This window comes from Sorex fumeus, unplaced genomic scaffold (genome assembly GCF_029834395.1).
Source record: "Sorex fumeus unplaced genomic scaffold, SorFum_2.1 ptg000002l, whole genome shotgun sequence".
Lineage (NCBI taxonomy): Eukaryota > Metazoa > Chordata > Mammalia > Eulipotyphla > Soricidae > Sorex > Sorex fumeus.
In genome coordinates this window covers 75,307,003-75,332,839 of record NW_026606059.1, presented here as the reverse complement: position 1 = coordinate 75,332,839, position 25,837 = coordinate 75,307,003, and positions in this window count along the sequence as shown.

The window sequence follows — 25,837 nt, the reverse complement described above, 5'->3', positions numbered from 1 at the left end:
CACCAGGAGTAATCCTTGAATATAACCAGGGGTGGCCCCAAAGTAAAACAAACAATAGTTTTAAATTTTAAAAAGCAAATATTTTCCAGTTAGAAAATATCTGATTTTGAACTTTAAAAAGGAACATGCTGATTCTTAGCTTTTTTTTTAGCTTTTTGTACTGCTTCAATACTACATATTAATTATTAAGTACATAAAACTATATAAGAATTCAACTCTGTTTTTGATATTTTTTTTCTAGTTGTTAGTAGTGAGTACTAAATATGGGAGGCAGCATGCAATTCAACATATCCGGAATGTCATCTAATCTTAAATAAAGTCAATAGCATTTGAACTATGTTCTTTCCTATGAGCAAAGTGCTTGTAAGACCAAATTTCCTGTTCAGCAGAGGCTTATCTTTTTAACTCTTTCTACCTGGAGTCACGATATCCTTGTACTTGGCAGAAGTCTGATGCTTGACAAGTGAGATTTTAGCAAAAGGAAAGTATAATTTATTTTTAGGAAAAAAACCCATAATCTTGTAATATTCAACTTAAATAGAAGAGTTCAATGATCATGATATATGCATGAATCTATAAGATCAAGGTTAAAAAGGACACTAGAATCCCAACATAATAAGGAAGTATAGATTAAGAACTCCCAAAAGATGAAGAACAAACCTTTTAATATTGTTACTCTCACGGTCACGGTCATGGTCCTCCCATTGTTCATCAATTTGCTCGAGCAGGCCCAGTAACATCTCCATCATGAGACTCGTTGTTACTGTGTTTGGCATATCGAATACGTCTCGGGGAGCTTGCCAGGCTCTGCCGTGTAGGCGAGATACTCTCGGTAGCTTGCCGGGCTCTCCGAGCGGGGCGGAGGAACGGAACTCGGGTCGGCCATGTTGGCCGCTTGTAAGGCAAACGCCCTACCGCTGTGTTACTCTATTAAATATAAAATTTTTGGTTCATTTTAAAAAATTAACATTATATTCCTCTGCCCCTCTCGGAGAGCCCGGCAAGTTACTGAGAGTATCTCGCCTGCACGGCAAAGCCTGGCAAGCTACCTGTGATGTATTCAATATGTCAAACACAGTAACAACAAGTCTCATGATGGAGACGTTACTGGGCCCACTCGAGCAAATCGATGAACAACGAGAGGACAGTGCTCTAATGCAGCATTATATTTACTTCTTTATTTTATCTGGGTGTCTTATTCTGTATTTCAATTTTCTAACTGTATTGAGGTGTCTTTTTTTATTTCAGTAGTATATGAAATAGAGATTAGATCCATATTTCTTTTATTTCATTTCTCAACGTCTGTATTAATAAATATTCTATAACTTTTAGATTATTCACTATTGGGAATGTCAATTGCTCTAGCTTTTTTGGAAAACAGTATGGACCCTCCTAAAAAAAATAAAATGGAAAAACAAAAACCATAGAAATTGAAATTCCTTATGACCCAGCAATTCTATTTATTAGCATCTATCCAAAGGCCCCCCCAAACTCTACTTAAAAAATGTTTAGAATATTCATTTATTATGTTGTAGGATTTAAAATTCATTGAATATTACAGAGAAATTTTCCAAATGAACAAATATATGGACTACTTTTCTATGAAAATAAAAACATATTGATATTTTGATAGCTAGACAATAATACAGATTCTTAGTCAATCTGATAGATGTATTATTTTTCCTTTTTTTGGTGGCAACTATTGTATAGCATTAATTCATTATTTACTAGCCAAACCCAACTGTATTTAAAAACCAACCATGAAGTTGTCATTATTATATTTCCTTTAATTCATATTTTTCAGAAAATTGCGTATTAATATCTAGTTTATTGTTCAGTTAATACCATATACTTAGAGTGTAGCAAGTCGGGGGCTTGCCTTGAATGCAGTCTACTCAGGTTTATTTGCTTGCACTCTAAATGATCCTCTGAGTCCATCAAGAGGAATTCCTGAGCACAGAGCCAGGAGTAACTTCAGAGCACCATCACCCTTTGTGGTCCCAAACCAAACCAAACCAAAGGATGCTGAAGGTTGAGAAAACTAGTTCTTGTTTGTGGTATGTGGAGAGAGGAAGGAAACAAATGGTCTATAAGTTCATTTTAATGTAGACAGGAGATCTGGAACAACTTGACAAGTAGTTCCATTTGTTATTATGATGATTCCTCTTTACTGGGTGTTCTCATTTCCTTGGTCACTGAATTTTGGTTTTAAGTTTGGAAGCCCATATGGTGATTAAACTTCAGATTCAGACCACCTGTATACAAACCATAGTTGTCTGACATAAACTGATCTTTGCTAAACATACTTCCCTTACCCATAAGTAGAATCAATAATGGCTGGTTCCTGTGGTTATTTTAAGGAACAAAAGAATGTATATTGATATTATCTTAGAAAAGTCTCAAGAACACACTAGTTTCACACTAGTTTCTCACCATTGACCTTATTTGTGTCAATTTCTATGTGGTTGATGCCAGTGTATGGGTAGTTTATGAATGGATTGTGAATGATTATTAAAATGTTTCTCCCCTTCTTGATAGTGACTCATACCCCTAAATATAACAGGGAAATGTACTATTTTAACCTTAGAGGAGGCAGAATTACATTTATAACTCCTATTAGAGAACAACATATTTTTGTGTTTTATTGCTTCAAGGAATATTCACATAAAATCTATGGAAAAATACTTTCAAAATTATGTCCTTTGATGGAGCAGTAAATTATTATTATTAGTTTGGGGGGAACACAACTGGCTGTGCTCAGGGCTTATACTTATCTCTGTCCTCAAGAATTACTCTTGGAGGGCTCAGGGGGCCATCTGGAGTGTCAGGGATTCAAGCCAGGTCCATTATCATTAAGGTATGCACCCTACCTACTCCACTATTACTCCAGTCCCTGACAAATACATTATTTGAAATTATATTCTGAGACCTACTTTCACTAATTCAATATATATTAATTTTATTATCATATAGAGAAACTTACTATCATTTGAATATATATCTCTTGATTGGTGGCATTTTAGGCTGAAACCATAGAATACTATGTAGTTTTTCAAAGCTATCTTATTATATATAACAAAGCACTAGTTTGTAGTCATTTAAGCATTATTTGATCATTTGATCACTTGACATCCCATTACTTATCGATTTGCTCTAGCGGGAGCCAGAAATGTATCCATTTGTCCCTGTGGCATGCTAGTGTAGCCCAATGGCGTCTGCTCACTCCAGAAACACTAAGAGATTCAAACCGATTATTCAGGGTCTTGACAAAGAAGTCTGACCATCTTGTAGGTGGGTGGCCACGTGATCTTTTGACGTCCTGTGGAACCCAGTTGGTAGTGGCTCTAGTCCAGCAGTCATCTCCAAATTGTATTACATGTCCAGCCAATCTGATTTTTGACATCTTGGCAAATGAGACAGCATCCCTGATTCTTGATTGTCAACAGAGGTCAGAACTCTGGATTCTTTCTCTCACTTCAGTGAAGTGTGATACTCCAAGTATCGCTCTTTCAATTTCTCTTTGGGAGACCCAAAGGGTGTTCTCATTCTGTTTTCGTAGGTTTCAGGTCTCTGAGGCATATGTTAATGCAGGAAGAATGGTGGAATCAAAGAGATGTGCCCGGAGTCGGAGTTTCTTTGTCCTCTTAGCTATTTCTTCGATGCTCTTGAAGGCATTCCAAGCTGCTCTCTTCCTCTTGTGCAACTCAGGTGCCAGGTCATTCATTATGTTGACTTCTCGACCTAGGTACACATAACTGTTGCATTCGAAGATGTTCATTCTGTTGAGAGCAAATGGAATTTCAGGAACGAGTCTGTTTCTCATAAACATCATGTTGGTGAGATTCAGCTGCAGTCCGACCTTTCCACACTCACGGTTGAAGTTGGCCAGCATTTGTGCTGCTTGGCTAATGTTTGGTGTTATTAGAATGATGTCATCAGCAAAGCAGAGGTGGTGGAGTTGCCGACTGTCTATCTTCACTCCCATTCCTTCCCATTCCAGTCATTGCATGACGTTCTCGAGGGTGGCATTGAAGAGTTTCAGTGAAATGGCATCACCTTGCTGAACCCCACTCTTGACGTCCATAATCACTTCCTTGTTGAATGGTGAGATCCTAGTAGTGATCCGCAATACAGCTCACGGAGGATCCTTGGTGTATTGAGTTTGAATGCCCTGATTGGCTAGGGCTTCGATTGCCACTTCAGTCTCAACAGAATCAAAGTCCTTCTTTAAATCAATGAACATTAGACACAGTGGCATCTTGAACTCCCAAGAAACTTCAATGAGCTTGGTTATCATGCGGATATGCCCAATCATGCTGAATCCTTTTTGGAACCCGGCTTGCTTGCATGGTTGTCCTTCATCTAGTGTTCTGCCAATCCTATTCAGGATGACTCGAGAGAACAGCTTGTAGACGACAGACAACAGGAATATCAGGAGATAGTTGCCAATGTTGTGTATGTCTCCCTTCTTGTACAGTAGAATGATCCTGCTGATTTTCCATTGGGACGGAACCTTGCATTCAGACAGGTAGCATGTGAAGAGCCGAGCCAGTGTATTATGAGTACTGATGGCAGGTTCTTTAGGTGTTTGGGTCTGACCTTGTCTGGGCCAGGTGCTTTTTGCTTCTTTACCTATGAAATGGTGTGTCAGATTTCGGATTTTGGAAGGGGAACGTTGGGAACAACAAATCCATCCTGCAGAATTTGGTATGTGGGAAGGTGGGCATGGCTATCAAAGAGATCTGTGTAGAAGTCATGGATAATCTTCTCCATTGCCCTTCTGGAAGATGTGATAGATCCATCAGGATGTCAGAGGGCAGTCATCTTGGTCTTGTAGTTGGCGAAGGACAGGTGGGCATTGGAATACTTTTCCTGGCTTCTGTCGCATCTACCAGCACTTTTGCTCTTCTCTTTGAGGTCTTTCTTTATTACTTCTCTGCACTGCTTTGCGAGCTCGGACGTTTGCTTGTGGTTGCCTGAGGCTCACACCAAGCCACGTTGGCTAATGAACTCAAGAGTTTTCAGACAGTCATCTTTTTGTGGCTATCTTTCTCTTGATTGTTCCTCGCACAATGATGGAGGTGCTGAACCAGTCGATTGTATTCTACATCATTGTTGTCAATGATGGCATCATCCTGCCAGTACCAGATAAATACCTCATCAGTTGACCTCCACTACCTCCACTACCCAGCCACTGCCATGCTCCAGGTCGCTTTCCAGATGCTCGGGCTGAGACTCACAAAGTAGTGAAGCCCCATAGAATCAGATAAGCAGAACTTTGTGAGCTTGGACTCCAGGCTCAATGGGACCTAGGAACAGAGATCCTCTGCTGCTCCCACCAATCTCCAGTGACCCTGGGATCAAACTCAGAAGCCCCACCTTCCCTGCCGTGCCTGCTTCCACCAATCTCCAGCGAACCATGGATCACACTCAGAAGCCCTGCCCTGCTGTTACCAGATAAAAACCTCATCAGCCGATCTCTACTACTACCACTAACCAGCTCCCACCATGTTCCAGACTGCTTTCTGGACACATCACAAGACACTTAATACCCATCTTCCAAGATTACTGCACCATATTTGATGGGGTTCAAATATGGTTTGAACCATGGGAACACCTGCAAGATTGGTTAGAGGCCACCCTTAAAGCCTCTCTCCCTCTTGGAGAGACCACCAAGCTACTGAGAGTATCCCGCCCACATGTCAGAGCCTGGCAAGTTATCCATAGTGTATTCAATATGCCAAAAATAGTGAATACAATGGGTCTCATTCCACTTACCCTGAAAGAGTCCCCAATACAGCAGCATTAAGAAGTGTGAGGAAGGAGAAGCTGATAAAATCTCTAGGCCAAACTAGGCTGCCAAAATGAAAATGCATGAATGCTGGCATCCAATGCATCCATAGAGGACCTGATAGTGCAAGCACGAAAGATCAAGTACATCAACCACATCACGCCATTTTTGACACTGGAGAAGAAATGTTCCTCGGAACATGCAACAAAAATGGCATCGGTGGTGTCTGTGTCCTTGTCAGCATGAAGTTGGCCATGAGCATTGATTCATTTGAATGCCTAACAACCCGAATCGGATGATTACATCTGAATAGATGTGGCTCACTGCCGACAGTTTCTATCTTTGTTGTCTATGCACCAACATCCAAATATGTTGAAGAAGAAATTGAGAAGTTCTACATGGAGCTGGAGAAGTTCTATAAATAAGAACACACTTTCTACAAGATCATTGTCGGTGATTTTAATGCCAAGATAGGACCGACAAGATCAACCAAAGAACTCCACATTGGGACCCATGGCCTAGAATGGAACAAACAGGGTGAGAGACTACCTGAGTTCATCATGTCGACCAAGACCATCATGGTAACTCACAATTCCAGAAGGCCGAATCTAAACGTTGGACATGGAAGTCTCCCAGTGAACAGTTCCACAACAAAATTGACCACATCATATTCAATCGATGGTCTTGCCTGACTGATGTCTCTGTTATCCCAAAATTCCAAAGGGGATTGGACCATCATCTCCTTTGTGCAAAATTCTACTTCATAGAGCGGGGAGAAATGGCTGCAAAGTTTAAGAAGCGAACTCCCAGAACGACCACCAACTGGGAGATCTTTGGCACTATTGCGATTTAAGCATAATGATATTAAATATTTGTCTCTACAGATGTGCATTCAGGTGCTAGAAAAATTTAGAATTCCAGTAACCCAAATATTAGGAAACAAGAAAATCTAGTTTATACTTGCTGTAAACTAGGAGGATATTTTATATTTATTTCCATAACAAAATAATATTAATGAGGCTTCTCTTATGAGCAAGGTAGTAAACTAAGAATCAATAGCAAATACAACCATTATTATCAGTCTTAAGCAATAGAGAGCTGTTAGGATTTATATATAAAACAATTATACTTTGTAAATTTTATTTAGTTATAAGGATCAGTAGCTATATACAGTGTTATAAGGCAAGTGTCACCAGATGAAGCAAATGATTTAGAGTCAGATAAAAAATATTCATCTGCACATCTTATTTATCATATTTACCTGCACATCCCACAAATTTTTATGACAGTGTTGATGTTTCAGATGGTTTCTGAGAAGAGAGATAGTGTTTCTATTGGAGAATTAAAGGAAAGGAATAGCCCCTGAACACAGAGGCAGAAACGAAGAGAATCTAGATAGGTAGAAGCATAAATCACCCTGATTGCACCTGGATTATTAATCCTGATGTTTCAAATTAAGCTGCAATTCTCTGGTGTGAGAACTTTTTAAAAAATTTTTATTAGTGAGACAGCATGAGGTACAGTTGTAGACTTACAAATTTTTGTGCTTGGGTTTCAATTATACAATGATCAAGTACCCATCCCTCCACCAGTGCCCATTTCCCACCACCACGGATCCCAGTATCCCTCCAACCCCCCATTCCCCCCATCCCACCCTGCCTCTGTGGCAGGGCATTGCCTTTTGTTCTCTCTCTCTCTCCATTTGGGTGTTGTGGTTTGCAAAAGAGGCAATGGGTGACAATCCTGTTTGGTCTATAGTCTACTTTCAGCATGCTTCTCCCATCCTGGGAGGAGCCTCCTAACACCCTTTATTTGGTGCTCCCTTCTCTATCTGAGCTGCCTTTTCCCCTAGCTAAATTCCTGGTACTAATCTGGGCCATTCTTGGGTGTTAGTCTCCTATTTTGTTACTTTATGTTCCTCTGGTGTGAGAACTTCAAAGAAAAATGTTTGGAGTGAATGAATGTAACAGAAATCTAGGAGAGGTAATATTGCCTTTAAAAAAACAGGACAAACTGGAGTGAAGTCTGCCTACTAACAAGCAGAAAGCATTTGCATTTTATTGAATAAATACCTCGCCATATGTGTCAATTGACACAGATGTAATGTTGAGACAATTTCCCTGGGACAATAGTAATTATTTCTTAAATACACCAAATTATGCACTCCATTAACAGTCCCAGTGAGCCTTAAGTTGGCAGTCTAGCCATAACTCAGTAATCTGAGAAAATAAGCTTGTTCCAAGGTCAAAGAATCAGAATCTCTAGGTGCTATGGTTTTCTCAGGAAATAATTCTTAGGCCAATTGGCTTCAGTATATGGGCACTCATGTCTTTGTTGTAAATTTATAAGCAAAATTTCTTATAATTATGTTTGACTTTTATTAACTAGGTGAACAGACTTGTGTCAGACCAAGAGATTATGGTATAATCCCCACTTGTGTTATTTAAATATCACAAAATATCAAGGAAGAAATAAATCTCAAATCCTGACATGTTTTTTGTTTAAAACAGTTTGAGCACTTACCCACTATTACAATCCCAACAATACTTGTCCAGGTCTAAGAAATTTCTCCTAAAATCGAATGCCCTGGAATCACCAACAAAATAACCAGTGGTAGCCTATGCATTTTTCAAGTCCCGCATAACTTCCAAGAAAGGTACAGCTCTGCAAATTTAATTAGAATGAGAAATACTTAAATGCAATTTAATTGAATTAGAAATACTTCTGTAAATATTTCCCTTGGTCCTCTTAGAACTAGATAGGCCACAGACATGGGCCCAAAGGCAAACGTTTGTTTATTCTCAATGTGGTTATATTTGAACAGAGTCTAAGAGCAGAAAGGGAAAGAAACCCTTTCAAAGCTGTTCTTTCATTTGCAACGGTGATGTTTTTCATTTGGAGTTTGTGTTTGAGGAGGTGATTCAGCACTGGCTGCCCCATCTTCCCGACTTCTTCTCACCATTGCGCCTAAACTAGGCTAGCACATTCCCCCTTGCTAGTGCACTGCCTGTTGATGTTTGCTTTCTTGGTTTTGTTTATGTAATGCCAGAGAGTCATCCCAGGTTCTCATACCTGCTTGTCAAGTGCTCTGCTGCTGATCTACATCCCCAGCCCTTTCTCTTTGCTTTATTTTTTCTTTTCTTTACATTTTTTTTGTACTTTGGACCCTTGCTTGGAACAGGGGTTCCTTCCCACTGGTGCTCAGAGGTGCAGGTGGTGCCAGGGGTTGAACCTGGGCTTCGTCCCACAAAGCATGCACTCAGCCTGTTGAGCTGCACCTGTTGTTTGCTTTCTTGATTCCAAACAGAGCAATTGAAATATTGAGTTTTATCCTCAGAGCCACTTAATCAAATTCTTCAGCAAGATCATTGTCCCTCCCGTATCTGTCTGAGAGTGGTAGGATTATTTCATTCACTTACTTTTTAAAAAAAATTTCCCTTCTGATGTGGCCTTAATTTTGATTCTAACCTATGATATTGTGATGATTTTCCCAAAGTTACTCAGAGTCAGCTACATCATCCCTTAATAAGTAACAATGCACTTATCTTCACTGCTGACTTATTTCATTTTGTTTGTTAGTGGTCATTTCCTAATGAAAGAAACTTTAAAGGATTGGAACCTGAGATCCTACTTTTGACATTTTCTGTCCTGAAGGTGATCTGTGGATGATGTTGGCATGGTATGGCATCATAGACGATAGAAACTATAGCTACTTGTCACCATTAGGCACTTGAAAGCTGACCAGAGTGATGAAGGAATTGGATTTCAATTTAATTAAACCAATCTTATTAATTTAAATCAATTTAAGTAAATTATTTAAATTTAAATATCTCCATCTACTCGCTAAAATATTAGAAAGCATCCTGCTCAGATTGATTATATAACAAGTGCTCAATAAATATTGGCCAATGAATGCATTAGGCTTCATTGGGTTAAGTACTCCCATTTTCACACGCAGAACTGTTGTTTGCAGAACCTTCATGAGCAGAAAGCTTTGAAATGTTTTCATTAAATTCTCTCCTGAATTTGTGCTTGTGCTTTCTTACATTCTTTGTGGCCACAAACATTGAATATTCTGAACAGAGCTTTCTCTTGTCCTCTCCTTTTTCTCTTTAAATCATTATTTAGGTATTTTTGGTTACATGTGACAAAATCTATTAATGAAAAAGGAACATGGATGTTAGAGGATATAAATAAATGAACAAATTTCAGGAAGCTCGGTGATGGCGGTTTCTAAAAGTAAGTGAATGTTGTTATCGAAGTCACCAGAGTTCCTGGTATTTCTGATTACTCAGTATAAATTTATCATACGATCAAACACTTCATCTCTCCTTTGTGCCCGTCTCTGTCTCTCTGTCTCTCTGTCTCTCCATCTCCCTCTCTCCATCTGTCTTTCTCTCTTGCCAATGTCTAGATTGCCCTCTCTCTCTCGAGAATATAATTATTAATGACTCTTGAATTCATCCATCGACAACTTTGTACTCTACCCACTGTCAGTAAATAGTCCTTTTTACACAGTTATGGAAATAAGACATGACCACTAGAATTAACCCATTTCATATAGCAGTGTACAGACAGCACAGCGATTGAGGACTCACCCAAAATTATTACCGAGGCCTTCTGACTCCTAGCCAAGTTTCTTTTCTAAAGGACTTCCATACACTATGATTTATACTGAAGATATTCCTTCTTTCACTCTCCAAGGCCCCTGATACTCAGGGACTGGTGGTCTATGTATAGACAGAAGACTGTTTTTACCTATCCTTAATCATTAAATGTCAGAGAACTGATATAGCCCTAGAAGCTCTGTTGTCAGAGGAAGAATTCTAAGAGGAGAGGAGGAAAACTTACACCAGATGGTGTAGTTCCATGTTCTCCATATTCCGTAACTATTCATGTCAAAATTAGGATGCGCCCAGTTTAATGAATCCTATAGATAGTCAACCTGATGTGTGAGTTTAATTGCATGCCTCCAGGTGTGCTACTTGCATTCTAATTAGATTTTACAAAGAAAGTTTCCTTAAACAATGTTCTCATAAGGCTGGTAGGAGAAGAGACTTGACTAAGGATGAGGACAAGGGCAAATTCAGTTGGTGCAATGTGCATCACTTCCTGTTTGGCCCCATAACTCAGACTGAGACATAGAAACCACTCTTCTCTAAGACCTAAGGAGGGGCTGTAGTGATAGCACAGCGGGTAGGGTGTTTGCCCTGCATGCAGCCAACCCCGGTTCGATTCCCAGCATCCCATATGGTCCCCTAGGCACTGCCAGGAGTAATTCCTGAGTGTAGAGCCAGGAGTAACCCCTGTGCATTGCCAGGTGTGACCCAAAAAGAAAAAAAAGACCTAAGGAGCACCAAGAATCTACAACTCAGTTAAACCTGAAAAAGCAAGATCCCCGACCTTCATTATATGTAGAAATAGAATATCGTAGATAGAATATCCCTTATTCTGGGATTTCCTCTCCACAAAGTAGATGTTTGTCTCATCCCAATTTCTACTTTATCTTAGCCGTTGGGATTTCATTTATTATTGATTCAGTCTCCCAAGAAATAGACAAATAGTTCTATAGGACTCTATTGGCTCAGCTTATTTCAAGAATTCACCATTGAACTAATTAGTTATGTTGAGTGGCAAGGTGGTGCAACTGTGCAATTGAGTGACAAGGTGGTCACATTTTGACAAATTTGTAGAGGAGAAAGAGGCAGGGTTCAATTGCATTTGTGGTATATTCTTGCCTATTTCCTCAAGCTTTGAAATCTTTGAGGGTAAAGACTGTGCTTCAATCCTATTCCTGGGTATAATGCTAGGGACATAACAGACAGAAATCAAAAGTATTGAATGTTGAATTGTACACTGGTATTTAGGCTAATATTCCAGTATGAATCGGAACTTAATGTGTTGTTTCATATGTGTTTCAAAGGCCACAAATATCACAAGGATTTCAATTGTTATACAAGTTAAACTGAGCTCCCGCACTCCAAGGAATAGAAAGCAAGACCTTTCCTGTGTTTCTGCTCCCTGATCCTATAATCTTAATTCCATTCCTCAGGAGCTTGGTTTGCCGTCCAATTTGGTTTGAACATAGAAACTTCCCTAAGGCAAACACCTCTAATGAATTTTAAATCTATCTTCCCTCATCAGTCGATGTAACTTCTTTTTTTCAACAAAGAAAATTTCTTTTAGATTTTTTCTAATTTTATTTTTGTTTGGGGGCCACATCTGTGATTACTCCTACCTCTGCACTCAGGAATTACTCTGGTGGTGCTCAGAGGACCATACAGATGCTGAAGATTGAACCCTGGTTGACCACATGCAAGGCAAGTACCTTATCCCCTGTACTATCACTCCACTTTTCACTTTTTCTCTGAAAATATTTGAGTATGTATGACTTCTTTTTTAAAAATATCATGTAATTTAAATGTTTATTTGAGAATATATCCATTGATAGCTTTCAATGTTTATTTCTGAATATGTCGTTTGTCATTTCAAACTTTTAGTGCTGTTTTTGTTTTTCCTCCATATGCTCTTGTCCTTCCCTTTATAAACAAGATATATACAAATAAGAAATCCAACAAACTTGAGAAGACAATTCAATGAAAAATCACCATTGCTTAATGAAATTGATTCTTTCTAAAAGCCTGGATATATCTCAAGGTCAAATATGAGGAGAAGCAAAAAGCTTTTTTTTTGCTTGAGAAGATCATTGATCACATTAGTAATTTAAGAAAAGTATAGCAAAAATGATATATAACTTTTCCCCAAAGAACTTTTTCTTCTTGATAATTATATCCCCAACACTTCCTATTTAGAATGATTCATCAACTATCGCCATTTTTCAAGCCAATGCAGGTGTCATTTTGAAGTAAATCCTACCTGTTCTTTTCAGTATTATTTATCAGGATTATAGATAAAAATTAAATATTCCATTGATTACATAATCCCTCTGTTTTTCTCTTTTTAGCTTTGGGAGGTTTATGAACTTCAAATAAGGAATCACCTGTGAATTTAACATGACTATGAATGAAGTCTGAAAAAATTTTTTAAATCATTCCTCATGATGAATCAATACTGGAACAATAGGAGATACTGAGGCGCATGTTTGCAGTCAAGGTCTCCTTATCTAGAACTATCAGGTGCCTTTCTCATCCTCTTCTGATGGCCATGTCTGTCATCATTATCTCATCCAGTAAGTGATCATTGAAGAAACTCCCTTATTGAGTAGCTCTAAAGATTAAGTTAGTCTTAGGACATGGTTTCCCTAGACTAATTCTTAGCATTTAGTAACACTCAATCCATACTACTTATTCTTCTTTGAGTTGAGAAGAAAATTACTTAAAGGGCAATTTTTTTTAAGAGCATAAACTTTCTTCGTTTTTGGTGCTCACCAAACAATGTTTCCGAGTCAATGTTCTGAGTCAGTGTTACTCATGAAAGGTTGTTCCACATTCAGGACAATCATTTTCACTGTCTGTGTGAGAGGAGTTCCGACCAGCTCAGAGTGAAAGCCGGACACACCTACCTGGCAGTCCTGCTTCTCTTGGTCTTATTTGGATTCACCCAAAGGCAGAATGAGAATATCTGGGATTCTCAAGTTCATTAGGTTGCTTCATATGATTTGTTTGGGTTTTTTGTTTTGTGGACCACACCTAGTGATGCTCAGGGCTTACTCCTGGCTCTGCACTTAGGACCACTCCTAGAGGGCTTGAGGGAAGCTTATGTGGTGCCAGGAATCAAAACCAGGTAGGCCCAGTGCAAGGCAAGTGCACTAACCACTGTACTATCACTTCGGCCCCAGTTTCATGTGATGTAGCATTGCAAATTCTTACCCTCTGCAAATGAATTAATAAAAACAATTCAGTAATTCTGAAAAGGAGAGCAGAGAATTATTTATTCATAGGGACTCATTTTTGCAATATTTTAAAACAATAAAACATATTCTGAGGTTACATACATGGCAAGTTGACTTCTCTTCCTCACTTTTTTATTTTTGCACAAATGACTACCAAACTTAAGAGCTTTATCTATGTGTGCTTTACTGTTTAGGGAGTTTCTGTGCTTGAAAAAGGGGGATAAAGCAGATGCACAACTTACTGTCTGAAATCGTCAGCATCCTAGGTTGTGAGCAAGTAGCAGATTTGCAAATGAATGACAGGTAACAAATGCTCTTAAGTCTCTTACTAGAAGTGATATGGAATTTTAGGTGAGGACATTCTTCATCATATAGAAATGTCCTTTGTAAATAAATAGAACCCCTGGCTTTTTGACTCTAAGTTCATGTGACAAAATGTAGTGTGAAAGCACTACTCTAAGAATTTTAGGAATATTCCACTTGGGAAAGGATGGTGCTATTAGAGGAGAAATTACCTACATTCTGTAATAGCTTTCATTTTGGAATGTACAGAGAAATCAAGAAAGCTGTATTTCAATTTGTATACCTCCCTTTGAATAATTTGATAATATGCCTGCATCACAATGAGATAGTATACTGTTTTTCTATTAGGGAGAGTTTTGTCACTATTTTGAACTTTTCTGCTTAATGTATCGCAAATAAGTTTTATTGAGTTGTTGCAGAGAAAGCTCAGGTGATAAATGCCTAATTTACAAGGTGTTAAGTTCAATGCTTGGTACCACATAGCTCTCTAAGCACCAATGGGGAGGATACTCTGGTCACCCCTCTACCCCTTGGATCTGGCCCCAATTTTAAAATGTTTATGGGAGAGTGCCACCTAAGTAACGCTCAGAAGACCCAAGGGTCACTTCTAACAAACTCAGTCTACAGAGGTAGGATGGTTCAAAGCTCCACTATAAATGTGATGTTGTGTGATGTCAGTGGTATTTGAGGATATCAGGGTTATACCCAGTACCTTGTGGGATAGTGGGACATTGTCAAATTATGCAAGGGATCAAATCAGGATCTTGTGCATTCTAACCATGTACTTCTTTGAGTTGTCTTTCCATCCAAACTCAACGAAGTTTTGTTTGCATTCTGAATCCATCATGATTTGTTTAATTTTATTTTATAAATTCAATAAATTGAAAGTAAACAATAGCAAAAGAAATCATGCTGGTTATTAACTTAAACTAATTTAATTCTATTATTAAAAAACCGATTACTTGAGACATTCTATTATTTATAGAATATTTACTCCCCAAGCAAAGATTTTTGTAAACTTCATTAATATAAAGCCATATCAGTGATTTCATTAATTTTATGCTTTTCATCTTATCTTCTTTTTTTTCTTTAAATTTTTATTAGTGAAACATCAGGAGGTACAGTTATAGACTTACAAATTTTTGTGCTTGGTTTTCAGTTATACAATGATAGAGTACCCATCCGGCCACCAGCGCCCATTCTTCACCACCAATGATCCCAGTATCCCTCCCACACCCCCATCCCCCCATCCCACCCCACCTCAGTGACAGGGCATTACTTTTGCTCTCTCTTTCCTTTTGGGTGCTGTGGTTTACAAAAGAGGCATTGAGTGGCAATCATGTACAGTCTATAGTCTACTTTTAACATGCTTCTCCCATCCTGGGAGAATCCTTCCCACACCCTTTATTTGGTGCTCCCTTCTGTATCTGAGCTGCCTTTTGCCCTAGTGTGTGTGGCTGGCCTCCAAGCCATGGAGTAAACCTCCTGGTACTTATCTCGGCTATTCTTGGGTGTTAGTCTCCTATTTTGTTACTTTATGTTCCCCAGATGAATGCAATCTTTCTATGTCTGTCCCTCTCTTTCTGACTCATTTCACTTAGCATGATACTTTCCATGTAGTACCACTTGTATGTAAATTTCTTGACTAGATCCTTTCTAACAGCTACATAGTACTCCATTGTGTAGATGTACCAAAGTTTCTTTGACCAGTCATCTGTTCTCACTCAGGTTTTTTCCAAATTCTGGCTATTGTAAACAATGCTGCAATGAACACACAAGTGCAGATGTCACTTCGACTATACCTTTTTTGCCTCTCTGGGATATATTCCCAGGAGTGGCATTGCTGGGTCATGGTCTGAAAAGATTGTTGATACTATTTCTGTCTTCCTGATTCTATTGAGGTACATTTTGTGTCCTAGCACATGGTCTATTTTGGAAAATGTTCCTTGTGCACTGGAGAAGAATATGTATTCTTTCTTTTTGTGATGTAAAGCCCTGTGTAGGTCTATAAGCCCTTTCTCTTCTATTTCTTCTTTCAAAGCCAATGTTTCCTTGCTGGGTTTTGTTCTTATTCATCTATCCAGAGGTGATAAGGTGATGTTGAAGCCTCCAGCTACTATTCTGTTGCTAGCAATGTCCTTCTTAAAATTTGTTAGCATTTAAAAAAAATATTTATCTGTTCCCTCATTAGGTGCATATATATTTAAGAGTGTGATTTCTTCCTGTTGTACGTATCCCTTGATGAAGAGAAAATAGCCTTCACTGTCCCTTCTAATCTTTTTCTAGCTGAAAATAATGTTGTCGGATACTACTATGGCCACCCCAGCTTTTTTGAGGGATCTGTTTGCTTGCTGGATTGTTTTTCATCCTTTGACTTTGAGCCTGTGTTTGCTCTGACTGTTGAGATGAATTTCTTGTAGGCAGCAAAATGTTGGGTTCTGTCTCTGAATCCATTTTGCCACTCTGTGTCTCTTAATTGTTGAATTTAGACCATTGACATTGAGAGAGATTATTGTTATGGTGTTTTGTGTCATCTTTCTGTAAGGGTCTGTTGTGGTCTTGTCTTATAGTAGCACCTTTAGCCCTTGTTTTAGGTTTGGTTTTGAGTCTATGAAGTTCCTGAACTGCTGTTTATCTAGAAAATAGTGTACTGTTCCTTTGAGTATAAGTGAGAGTTTAGCCAGATAGAGTATTCTTGGTAAAGCATTCATTTCAGTGAGTTTTTTCACTATAACCCATCAGTGCCTTCAGGTTCGGAGGGTTTCCTCTGACAGGTCTGCTGTGAATCTAAGGGGTGCTCCTTTATATGTGATTTCCTTCTTTGACCTTGCTGCTAGAGTATTGTGTCTCTATCTGTGGCATCCATCATTCTAACTTTGATATGTCTTGGAGTGTTTTTGTTAGCATCTCTTTTAGCTGGCACCCTTTGGTCTCCTTGAATCTGAATGGTTGCATTGTTGAGCTCTCTGAATTTTTCAGCAATGATTTGTTTAACCGTGTCTTTTTCATTCGGATTCTGGTACTCCAATAATTCTAATGTTGTTACTCTTGGAATCATCTCCTAGGACTCTGATTCACTCCAGAGCTATTTTGTGGTCCCTTGCCATTGTTTGTTGTTTCCTGTTGGCTTTGTGCAGCTGATCTTCCAGCTCGCTTATTCTGTCTTCAGCTGTGGTCATTCTACTGTTTAGGGCACAGACTGAGTTTTTTATTTCATATACGAAATCTTTAATTCATGACATTTCTGTGCATAGCTTTTCAATTTCTGCTCTCATTTCTTCCTGGATTTTCTTGATTGTCTGATCCATTGTATCTTTCATGTCCTCCTTCAATTTACTGGATATCTGTCTGACTGTTTCATTGAGTTCATTGAACATCTTCATGACTTCATATCCAAATTCTTTGTCAGAGAGGTCCCTTAGCTGAATAGCACCTACTGAGGCTTCTGGACTCTTTTCATCGTCCTCCCCACATTGTGAGGATTTGCATTGTTTCTTCATGTTTTTGTGTGGGTATGGAAAATGTGATGTTACATTAGATTTCTAGGTATGAGTAAACTACCTGTGGCCACGTGAGTGCTGGCCCGCCTAAAATAGGCCACGCCCACAATAGACCACGCCCATGCCGTCAAAACCACAACCACTTCTGTAGAGGCCACGCCCCCACGGGAACCTGGTGTGTCTTTTGGGGTAAAGGCTGGGTGGAGAAGAAGACGGGCATAGCGTTTGGGACAAAGAGGAAGAGGCAGAGGTTCAGGGCTGCTTTGTCCCAGGGTCCTACAGGATTCCTGGGGCGCTTGCACTGAGAAAGTCAAGTCCCGGGTTCGAATACTGAAGGATAAACTGACCTAGGTGGGGAAGAAGACCGGCACAGCATGGGGACGAAGAGTTCGTCTTCTCTTCTTGTACGTTTTTCCTTCTATACTTTTCATCTTCTCTTCTCGTAAGTTTTTTCTTCCTTTGCTATGTTTTCTTGCTTTCAGTTCTATTTATTTTTAAAATGATTTCTATGTTTGAATTATTTTCTTTGTCTTGCCTGCATTGGTGATGTTCAGGGGATAATGAAATTCCAGGGACTCAACCCTGGGCCTTACACATGCAAAGTGTGTGTTCTATCATTTGAATTATATCTATGCACCCAATTACAGTTTTGTTAATTAAAAAAATGATGGTTGTCATTTAAATGAAATTATATTAACTTGAATTTGGTTTCAGTACTTTATGTTTGGGAGTACAGCTTTCTATCACAATATGTGTATACACTTCTCCACAACCCCACAAAAGTTCTGGTGTCACAACAATATCAAGTTAATCCCCTCTACCCATTTTATAAGGCCTACTTTCGCTCTGATAACCACCATATTTTTTAATAGGTTCAAGAGGATATTTTAGGGGTAGTAAGTTTGCTTTGGTCATTTATATTCCACCAAAAAGGAAACAAAAAAAACATGTAATGTGCTCAACATCTTTACTCATTTCACTTAACATAATCACTTCTAGTTCTACCTGCTTATACCAAAAAATACAATTCTATCTTTTTGAGTGACAAGGTGGTCTTCCACTGACTGTAGAGAGCGCAGTTTCTTTGTCCAGTCACCTAGCAAGGGGCATTTAGGTTATTTCTATGTCTTGTCTGTTGTCACTAATTCTGCTACGAACAGATACATCTTTTGAGTTTGTGTTCTTCAAATAAATGCCTAGAATTGCTATTGTTAAATCAGATATTTCATTTTTTTTAGGGGTTTGGAAGGAGGGTTGTTAAGTCACAACCAGCAATGCTCAGGGACTCCTCCTAGTTCTGTGCTCAGGAATTATACCCAGTGTTACTTTGAGGACCTAATGAAGTGCTGGAAATTGAATCAGGGTTTGTTACAAGCAAGTCCAGCAGCTTAATCCCTGTGCTATCTCTTCAGCCCCTTCCGTTTTTTAGTTTTCATGGAATCTCTATATTGTTTCCAATAGAGACTAGAGCAGTTTACATTTTCAGCATCAGTGTCCCAGATTCCTATTTTACCAAGCCCTCACTAGCACTTATTTCCTGTTCTCGGTATAGGGCACCCTCATGGCTATGAGGTGATATCACATGGTGGTTTTCATCTGCATTTCCCTGGCAGCACATTTGGCTGAACACTGTTTTTATAGGCCTGTTTGTCATCTGTTTGTTGTATTTGGGGAGGTACATGTTTTTATTTTAATGCCTGTATCAACCATAAACAGGCAAAGTGGAATAATCTATGTAAAACATTAAAGATGTGGATCCTTTCTTATTTAGAAAATTACAACAGTAATCCTGAGTGTAACCAAATAATTTAATTTTGTTCTAAGGGACTAGTCTGCCAAATGGAATAATACTTGTACCATGGTGTTTTGTAAATTGGGGTTAAAGTTCATCCCAGTGTTGTGCTTTGACTTTTGGATATGCAAACTCCGTACATGTAAGCTTACTTTTATATAAAAAGGGGGGTTAGTTGAATTATATTTAGTTTTCCCTCACAGATTGAAACAGATGCATAGTTTGTCAGTCACAAGAGTGTACAAATCATCCTGAGAATATGCTCACACATAAATTTACAACAGCCTCATGCCTTCCTTTGTCAGCTTGCTAATTACTTGGTTATTGCTGAATGAGCTAATGCTTTAACACCATTAATTTTCTCCTTTTATTACTTTCTAATACTTCTTAGGAAAGCATATAATTTTCCTGTCTAAATGTTTCAAGTATTAAGAACCAATGCTGAAATTGGGATGATACATACACAGTGATGAAAATTACCCAGCAACTAGATACTATTTGTACTTCCTCGCATTCCTCACAAGCGGTTTCGTTCCAACAGCTAGGAAATGTCAGTTACTAAAAGCTAAAGAGTATTGTTGTCCCTTGAATTCTTTGCCTTCAAATCCCTGTGTTCTAAGGAAACAGCTCTGATCTTTAATTTTAGCTTTTCTCTGGCCTTAAGAGATGCATTAACTTTGCAGCTAATTGCATGTAGCTTTAAATAACTTATGTAGGCTAGTCCAACTTTAGTTAGCATATGGACTATCACTATCTTACAAGATAGGAGTGTCTTGGTTATTATCAGCTTGAGAGGCCCTACAGCCATTCTTGAACAGGGACAATCCATAGGATCCTCAGCCGACTGGGGCAGTGGGTCAAAACTAGGGTGCTAGTGCTTAATGCTGCCTTGGGCCTATTGTGCTGGGAATTACTCAGAAATAGGGACCCCCAGGGTTCACCAAGCCGTGCTTGTGTGACCATGTGGTATTGGGGATTAAACCCAGGTTGGCCACATTCAAGAAAAGCACTTTAACCCCTGTTGCAAATCTTTCCTGCCCACAGCAAATTTAACACAGTTGATATCAGCTTTGCATTTGGCATTAATTAAGCAACATTTAAATATAAGCCACTATTGGTACATATAACCGGCATCAACATTTTTAAGTGATTTGGTTCTCTCTAAAGTTATTGGTAGAAGCTTGTAAATCTAATTTTCTACCACTCATCTAGACTTCATTCTCAGATTAGTTTACATTATCAGGGGCACATAAGGTTTTGTAAAAAGACAAAGACAAAAAATTTGGAAAATAAGATTTTGTAAAAATGTAAGATTTGGAAAAAGAAATTTAAGTTAGCATGAGGGCAATATGAAACAAAATTTATTCTTTACAAGCACTGAAGTTGTAAAAAGTATATAAAGATTCAAAATTATTGCTTTATCTAAATATTTGTATATAAGATTTACCTTAAGGATAGTTGGAAAGAAGGGAATTTCTGCTTTCTCACTGGGATTCTGACATTGGCATGTCTCTCAATCCTTATTGATCCCAGTATGTAAGTGCCTTTATCATTTTAAGCTTTTTAAGAGAGAATATCGCCAGTCAATCTATTTGAGCAATAAAGAACAGAATCATGTAATATTATCACAAGGGCCAGTTGCTTCTATGGTTCAAGACCACTCCCATTAAGAATTTGCACAATTGAGCATTGAGTAGACACCCTAAGTATTGTTCAGCTCAGTGGAAGTATTCTTCTTTCCCTTTTTTGCAGTTTGACCATATATTTCTTTCTTTAAATTTGTATTTGTTGTAACCCTGTGATTAACCAAATTGTTCATAATACATTTGTTTCAGGAATTAAAAGTTTCAACACCAATCTCTCCACCAGTGTGTCCTTCCCTCTATCAGCATCCCCCATTTCCCACCCACCACCCAAGCCTGTAGGCACAATAAAAATTACTTCAGATTGTTCCTATTTTCAACAGCAAATGGATTTATCAGATCTTATACCAATTTGTGATAACTGTTACTTCTTACATGATGTTATTAGAGTTGTTGTCTGAGGATCTGCTATGCTGGTTAATGCTAGTTGAGTCTTCTGTGTTTAGGCTCATTCAGCTTGGTGGGCTTCTATGCAATTTTCAGTCAGATTTGATGTGATCCTACTGGACTGACTATGCTATGAAAATGTGAAGTGTCACTCGGCCAACCACACAGCCCATAATTCCATAACTGTTCGGTGGCTTGACGGTATGATGAGATTCAGTTGTGGAGGTGGGCTGTTTTGAAATCAGAAAACTGATTGTGGCAACTTTGGTGTGGGCTGCTGGGCCTTCGAGAAGAAAGGGGGATCTGCCCATCTCCATTCTGAGAAGGCCCCAGAATTCTCAGTCTGAACCATAGACTTATTCTAGCTTGGAAGACTCAATGGTATCGTGTTCTCTTAGAGATGTGACACTGGACCAATCTTTTGCTGGCAAGATGGAGGATGTAGTGAGCTACAGTATTCTAGATTCCAGGCCATAGATTAATTAGTCAGTATTGGAATAATTTCTTTTTAATGTTCAACTTCTGTTAATAGCATTAAGGAAGTCACATATACAGTTTCTCATTGATGCAAGGTTGAAAGTTGGAAAAAAGGTGGGTTGTATGATAAAAGAACTAGTTAAACAAAGTTAAAATAAATTTCATACCTATGGTGTAATGAATTAGGTAAAGACAAGCAACTACAAAACACAAAGGGCTATTGTAATACCATTAGTGAAAAAAGTAAAGGTGACCTCTGTCATATAAAATGGCCAAACTGGTTTTATTTTCCCACTTGGTTTGGTGATTTTTGCTCTCTGTTAAACATTGATTCTCATAATATTGTAGGAAGTTACTGCAAATCAATTAAGAAGCTTAATTGTGAAGACAACTCAGTAAGAACTGGCAAGCAGCCCAGTGAGACACATCTTTGATTAATGTTCAAATAAATCAACTCTGTCCAATATGTCTTTCAGACATTCTGTATATCACATGTGAAGACACATCTGGGGGTCAGGTGATAGTACAGTGTGTAGGGTGCTTGCCTTGTGTGCAGCCACTCCTGGTTTGATCACTGAGCTTACCAGGCATGATCCCTGAGCACAGAGTCATGAGTAAAACCTGAACACCATTGGGTGTACCCCCACAAAAAACAAAAGTCACACTTGAATTCAAAAATGCTATTGCCAGAAAAGTAAATGAAAGTTTACAATGTTAACCTCAAACTAAGATTATATTATAAAATCATTTTTGTATCAACAAATAAATGTGGAATAAAGTCACTGTCACTATCACTGTCCTCCCATTGTTCATTGATTTGCTCGAGTGGGCCCAGTAACATCTCCATTGGAGACTCTGTTGTTACTGTGTTTGGCATATCGAATACAACACTGGTAGCTTGCCAGGCTCTGCCGTGCAGGCGAGATACTCTCGGTAGCTTGCCGGGCTCTCCGAGAGGGGCAGAGCAATTGAACTCGGGTCGGCCATGTTGGCTGCCTGCAAGGCAAATGCCCTACCGCTGAATAAAAAATTTATTAAAAACTTAACTTTTATTGTTCAAGAATACATTTGATTATTGGTAATTGAGATCATAATGGAATATCAATATATTCACTGTCACTGTCCTCCCGCTATTCATTGATTTGCTCGAGCGGGTCCAGTAATGTCTCCATTGTGAGACTTGTTGTTACTGTGTTTGGCATATTGAATACATCATAAGTAGCTTGCTAGGCTTTGTCATGCAGTCAAGATATTCTCAGTAGCTTTCCGGGCTCTCGGAGAGGGGCAGAGGAATTGAACCCGGTGTCGGTCGGATCAGCCGTGCGCAAGACAAATGCCCTACTGCTGTGCTATCACTCCAGCCCACAAGTAAGAGAAATGGTCATGGTAGTTTATTGTTAATAGTAGGTATAACTAAGATGGTTAACCAATGACAAGCAGTTACAAAAATATGCACATAATCTTAAGATTGAAAATAAGTGTAAAAAAGATTGTTTAATTGTTAATAAATGAAGTCAAACAATTAGTATAAGACCTGTCACTTGCTTGATCTCATATTTGGAGAGGTCACAGGTAGATTTTCTTTTTAATATGTGCTCCTAACCATGTGTCATAGGATTATTCAGAACATACTTAACCAAATTAAAAAAACATGCTTCCAAATAATATGCTTGAAAATCGTGGTTAAAAATATTCTTTCACTTTAAGAAATAAACCTTTATATCAAAATGAAAAATGAATATTTTGACCTTTTCTTTTATACCAAATTTAATTTAAAGACCAATAGAAACTTTTATGTTAAAGCAGTCTAAATTTACCCAGAAAATTATTCAAGGGTTTCTTGTCTTATAGTGTCAGTGTCTAGTATTGTCCTTCCTAACTGAAGTCTTTTTATATAAATATTACGTACCTCAAATTGATGACTCAAATTCATCATGATTATTACTCAATCAACAGCTGTGGTCTCAGAAAGAATGCCTAGATATTTAATTGCTATTCAGTGCTGATTTGAATGGTCTAGCAGTATTTCAGAAAAGAAAAACAGACCATAAAATATTATTCCTTGGGGACAGGGTCAAGGGGGAAGGCTTTAGCTCAGAATTTCAAAGCAATTTTTTTGTTTAATAATTAATTTAAAAGTTATGCTTGAGAAAACATGGTCGCAATAGTGTTCATGATTGTATATTTATATAGATATATAGCTACTGGGCTGGAGCATTAGCACAACGGTAGGGTGTTTGCCTTATAAGTAGCCAACATGGCTGACCCAAATTCTATTCCTCCGCCCCTCCCGGAGAGCCCGGCAAGCTACCGAGAGTATCTCGCCCGCACGGGAGAGCCTGGCAAGCTCCCCGTGACGTATTCGATATGACAAACACAATAACAACAATTTTCATGATGGAGACGTTACTGGGCCCACTTGAGCAAATCGATGAACAACGGGAGGACCGTGAGAGTTACTACATCCCACTACTACTAACATGTCCAAGACCTTCTCCACTGTACCTCTATCACCTCTCAACCTCTTTTTTATTTCCTCTTAAGCTGTTCCACCTGATATTTGTTAATCAGTTTTATGGTTGAAGGCTTAGAGTTTGCTATTGTTTGATACTGTCTATTCACATGTTATGTGTCTCTATGCACCACAAATAAGATCGATTATTTGGTATTCACTGTACTTATTCTGACATTTTATTTAACGTGATACCTTCCAGTTGCAGAAAACTGCAAGATTTCATCGTATCTTACGCTTGCATCGTATTTTATTGGATACTATTCAGCCGTGGGACATTTGGATTGTTTCCAATATTCTGACTATTTTGCTAACGGTTACAATTGACATGGGTGTGCATATATTTTTTAATTAATGTTTTGGTGTTCTTGGCTTTATTGGTGGGGGGAGGGCGGGGTGTTGGCTTCATGGGTAAATGCCAAGAACTGAAAGTGCTAGGTCATATGAAAAGTCTATTCTTATTTTTTCAAAAATATCTATATTGTTTTTCATGTAGGTGAACCAAGCAATGATCTCACTAACAATGATCAAGGCTTCCTTTTTCATCCCCCTTTGTCAATATCCCTGTGAAATACCTTTGAAGTCTTTTTGTTATGTGCCATTCTCATTGGCATGAGATTATATCTTATTGCCATTCTGATAAGTTTTTCCTTAATAATAAGACATAGTGAGCATTTTTTCATATGTCTACTGGTCATCTGTATGTCTTCTTCAGGGAAGTGTCTGTTCTTCTCCTCTCGCCATTTTTGATTAGTTTACTGGATTTTTATGTTGTTGTGCATTTTGAGTATTTTTTATATCTTGAATATTGTCCCTTTATAAATGTATTGTATTCAAAACAGTTTCACACTAGCTTGTACCAGTTGCTGCATATCTATGTGATTCTGAAAGTCAAATCTATTTCCTATATTTCCATAATTTTCAGGCTGGCCAAACTAAGTAAAGATTTTGGTTATTTCCATTTCTACAAATTCAGGAAAAAAATCTCAGAATTTTGAAGAGACATGCAAATTGAACCACACACTATTTATTTTAAGTAATATTGAACAGAATAATATTCAAGCAGCTGGAGCGATAGCACAGCGGTAGGGCGTTTGCCTTGCATGCAGCCAGCCCGGCTGAGCCGGGTTCAATTCCTCCGCCCCTCTCGGAGCGCCTGGCAAGCTACCAAGGGTATTTAATATGCCAAACACAGTAACAAGAAGTCTCACAATGGAGACGTTACTGGGCCCGCTCAAGTAAATCGATGAACAATGGGAGGACAGTGACAAACAGACAATATTCAAGCACAATGGAAGAGGGCAAGGGACACAGAAGGTTTTTTTTTTAATTGGGAGTTTTCAAGAATTCTTTCAGTCTCATAGTTTTCTAAGCTTTGTTTTCAGTTTCATAAATATATTTTTAAATAAAAGAATGATCTATTTATAGCAAGTTGTTAAGGTTTCCTCATTATTGTCCTTTGCAGCAATGGAATTCAAATCTCTATATGCAAACTTCTACTTATATGAAGAGATTTCACTCAGGACTCAAGCCAGTCACATAATTACAATATGATTTTTTAAGGAAAATCCACTTTGCAA